The sequence below is a fragment of the Lithobates pipiens genome, unplaced genomic scaffold (assembly GCF_037356315.1).
Source record: "Lithobates pipiens isolate NorthernLeopardFrog02 unplaced genomic scaffold, aLitPip1_a1.2 Scaffold_22, whole genome shotgun sequence".
Lineage (NCBI taxonomy): Eukaryota > Metazoa > Chordata > Amphibia > Anura > Ranidae > Lithobates > Lithobates pipiens.
In genome coordinates this window covers 131,607,941-131,613,062 of record NW_027507784.1, presented here as the reverse complement: position 1 = coordinate 131,613,062, position 5,122 = coordinate 131,607,941, and positions in this window count along the sequence as shown.

The window sequence follows — 5,122 nt, the reverse complement described above, 5'->3', positions numbered from 1 at the left end:
TAACGTTCATTGGAAATACTTGGAAGCTGTCCTCATTAAATTTGGACTGGCAAAATTTTGTGAGCTATACTAGGTCTTTACTCGTAGGGCCAGAGTATGGTCAGCTGGCTATCGATCAGATTCATGTTCTATTCCTAATAGCATCTTCCAAGGATGCTCATTGTCTCCTCTTATTTTCACCCTACTAACTGAGTCATTCTCAGAAGCTATTCATTCCAATCCCTTCATTTCAGATATCACAGTAAGTGACACCACCCACAAAATTGGCCTGTATGTGGATGACATTGTTGTGTTGCTATCCGACCCTATCCATTCACTACCTGTTCTCCAGAAATTACTAGGCGACTTCAGAGATATATCCTTATATAAAATCAACCACTCTAAATCATCTACGCTAGCCATATATCTCACTCATACTGATAAGGACAATATTACTCAGTTGATGCATTTCTCATTGGCACCAAACTCCACCCTGACCTATTTGGGGATTTAACTATTTTCCCCTATCTCTAACTTCTTCAAACTAATCTAGCTGTCCAACTAAACTTGTCACTTCTCCACCCCACTGAAATGTGGTACCAAGCTCTTGCATCTTCTCCAGTAGGGATGAGATGAACACCTCCCGGTTTGATTTGCGGCAGAACATGCGAACAGGCAAAAAATATGTGCGAACGCCGTTAAAGTCTAGGGGACTCAAACGTGAAAAATCAAAAGTGCTAATTTTAAAGGCTAATATGTAAGTTATTGTCATAAAAAATGTTTGAGGACCCGGGTCCTGCCCCAGGGGACATGTATCAATGCAAAAAAAAAGTTTTAAAAATGGCTGTTTTTTCGGGATCAGTGATTTAAAAAATGCTGGGGTGACTATAGTATGCCTGTAAAGTTGTCAATTTTTCCCATGTTTAGAACAGTCCCTGCGCAAACTTACATTTCTAAAGGAATTAAAGTAAATGAAAACTGCTTGCGGCTGTAATGTCATGTTGGGTCCCGACAATATAGATGAAAATCATTGAGAAAAACGGCATGGGCCCCCCTCCCCAGCCCATTACCAGGCCCTTTGGGTCTGGTGTGGATATTAAGGGGAACCCCGCACCCAAATTACAAAAAAAAGGTGTGGGGCCCCCAGGCCCTATACACTCTGAACAGCAGTATATAGGCGGTTCCCGGGTTACAAACAAGATAGGGACTGTAGGTAGGGATGTTGGTTCGACTTGAACACCGGCTGTACGCCCGTTCGGCGAAGCCAGAACTTTGTGGGCCGTTCACTACAAATTTGTGTGACGCTCACGGCCCACAATGCACTGCCTCATCGCAGTGCATTGCTGGCTCATGATTGGCCAAGCATGCACTGTGACCCCCCATGCTTGGCCAATCACAGCGCCGGCAGTGAGGAGAGCCATAATTGGCCACAGGCAGGATGCGTGTGGCCGATTATAGCTCAGGCTGTTTAGTACACGCCCCACACTATATAAGGCCACCTTGCGTAGTGTTCCGGCGTCTTCAGGAGTTAGTGGGAGTTGTGTGTTGTGTGCCTCCAGCGCAGTATACACCTATATCTACCCTTTATTGCTGTTGTTCTCTAATACAGCCATCTGCAGGAGTTAGTGGGTGTTGTGTGCTTCCAACGCAGTATACACCTGTATCTACCTTTATTACTGTTCTCTAATAGAGCCATCTGCAGGAGTTAGTGGGTGTTGTGTGCTTCCAGAGCAGTATACACCTGTATCTACCCTTTATTGCTGGTGTTCTCTAATACAGCCATCTACAGGAGTTAGTGGGTGTTGTGTGCCTCCAGCACAGCACAATATACACCTGCATCTACCCTTTATTGATGGTGTTCTATAATAAAGGCATCTGCAGGAGTTAGTGGGTGTTGTGTGCCTCCAGCACAATATACACCTGTATCTACCCTTTATTGCTGGTGTTCTCTAATACAGTCATCTGCAGGAGTTATTGCTGTTCAAAATTACAAACAGATTCTACTTAAGACAACAAACTTACACAGTCCATGTCTTGTTTTTACCGCCTGTATACTCCTGTTCTGAGTATATAGGGCCTGGGGGCCCCATGCCTTTCCTTTTTTTAATATGGGTACGGGGTTCCCCTTAATATCCGTACAAGACCCAAAGCGGCTGGTAATGGGGGGGGGGGGCTACCTGTGCTATTTTTCTCAATAATTTTCATCCATATTGCCGGAACCAGATATTACATTAAAATCGCAAGCAGTTTTAAATGACTTTTTTTCTGTTAAATGTTTTTTGTGCAGGGACTGTTCTAAACACTGAAAAACATGTGCCACTTCACAGGCATACTATAAACACCCCCCAGGCATGATACTTAGGAATACTATAGGAATACTATGAGAATATTTGACTTTTTTTTCACTTTAATCTTCATTAAAATCAGTGCTCCCGAAAAAATGGCAGTTTTTAAAAACATTTTAGAAATTGACCCATGTCCCCTGGGGCAGGAGCCAGGTCCCCAAAACCTTTTTAGGACAATATCTTGCATATTAGCCATTAAAATTAGCACTTTTTATTTCGAACATTCGAGCCCCATAGACTTCAATGGGGTTCTAAAGTTCGCACAAATTTTCGGTCCGTTCGAAAATTCTGGTGTAAACCAAACGGGGGGGGTAGTGTTCGGCTTATCCCTAACTGTAGGTTTGTTCTTAAGTTGAATCTGTTTGTAATTTGGAACAGGTACATTTTTTAAGTGTAGCTCCAGCCAAAAAAATCTATTTTTAAGCTTTTGGAATAACATAGGGAAGGTTTATCACCCCTGTAACATTTGTTTTGCTGTCTGTGCCCCTGTTCAGAAGATTTCACCTCACTTTCTGTCCCAATGACAATTGGATTTTGAAAATTTTGGGTTATTAGGGAAACTAAGATTGGTAATGAAGCATCAATGGAGACACCTTTTTCCCATATTAATTCTTACAGGAGAAAATTTTCATTCCTAGGGGTAGATTTACTATCACTTCCTGTTGTCTCCCTCCATTTGTAAGTAGGAGTCATTTGTAAGTCGGATGCTTGAAAATAGGGGACCACCTGTATATACTATATAGCCTGCCCTATATACTCTGTGGAAAGTTGGACCTTAGGTGTTGGTGGTACCAGAACACTGTAAGCCCTCACAATTACTCTTAGTGGGCGCTGGAACAGGCCCTGCTGTGAAATATTATATTAAGAATTTTAATTACATGCCCCTGTTAAACAGGGACAGAAAAATTGGGCCTTAGGTGGTGGTGGCAAAACACTGTAAAGCCTCACGCTAACTGAATAACCTGCCTTACTGAAGTATAGTAGTAAAAGCACACCAGGAATGGCCTGCAGTCAGATATAGCTAAACTGGATGCAGTGGATATATATATATATATATATATATATAGATATATATATATATATATATATATATATATATATACATATACATATATCTACATACATATACGAGACTGCCCGTATATATATATATATATATATATATATATATATATATATATATTTATATATTAAATACACTGCAGCTAACTGAATAACCTGCATGCCTGCCTGCTCAATCTAAATGACACTCTCTCTCCATCCATGCCAACAACACACTACATGGGGCTGCCGTACAGGCAGCCTCATATAGTGTGGGACGTGGACTTAGTCCCCTTGAGCCATGATGGGCCAAAGGCACCCTGCCTTTGGCCAATTATGGCTCTCGTAGCTGAGGGCGCTGGGACTGGCCAAAGCATGTACGTCACGGTGTATTCTTTGGCCAAGCAGTGTGTTATGGGGTGTTACGCAGCGCTCGAATTTGGCGCAAACACCCCATAATGTTCGGTTTTCGATGAACAGGCGAACAGCCAATGTTCTCATATTCGACCCGAACATAAAGCTCATCCCTATTCTCTAGGAATGTTTCGCATCAGTAATGAAGATATATGATTGGTGGTACTACACCCCTACCAAACTAACAGCAATTTTTCCCACCCTCTCTCCTAAGTGCTGGAGAAACTGCAGTCTGAATGGGTCCCCTTCACATATATGGTATATGGTATGGCCCCACCTTACAATCCTTGTGGAATTATATTAATGCTCTAATTAGTTTACTTACTGGTGTTAATGTAAATGGGTTCCATAAATGGCTCTTCTAGGAGTAGGCTTGACTGATTGTACACCATCTAGTTACATGTATCCTAATTGCAACTCACCTCTCCATTGCCCATAATTGGAAAAGTTCTAACACTTTCCTTCCAACATGTGATAACTCTTCTCAATGACCACTGCTAATAAAGTTTATATTTGGTAAAGCCCATCTAACAACCCACAGATTTCATAGGCAGTGGAATCTTTAGCTCAAAGATCCAATAAGTATCTCCTTGCCCTAATATTGCAACAATATATTAGCTTAACTGAATATACCCCTGGTACCCTATCACCATAACAGCTATTTGATTGGATACCTCGCAGTGGAATTGGATGTTGTGTATTATTTAACCCTTTTATTCTTTATTTATTTCTGTTGCCATAGCTAAGGCCCAGCACGTGATGCGACCCATAGTCATTATCCTCTCCTTGGATCACTCTTGTTCATTAAACTTCTCCCACCTCCCCGCCCAGATCACATGCTGCAGGCAAAGCATCTGCTGAGAGTTATTTAGCACCCCTTATCTGTACACTTGTTAACATTTATAACACTTCTGATAAGACTATGCTAATGTTTGATCTGTACCTAGGGGCCGTGGAGAAAGTTTTCTTTCTTGCTTTTGCAAATTGTGTACTTGAATATGTCTGGTTTATTATTTTATATTTCTTTATGAAAATTCACAATTTAAATAAAATAATAAATAATAATAATAGGTGTTCTAATCTCGCTCTACTCTATCCAAAAGTAAAAAGTAAGTTGAGCTTTTAGTTATATTTAACTGTTGCTGATAGTTCTTGTATGCATCTAGAAAATGAGTGGTGGATTTTTTAAATGTTTTAACACTAGTAAAATAGTTTTATGTTTAGTGTATGCCCTTGTACACACGATCGGAGATTCAGACGGAATGTGTCCTATCGGACCATTTTGTCGGATAATCTGACTGTGTGTGGTATGCATCGGACTGTTTCCGTCGGAATATCCCTCG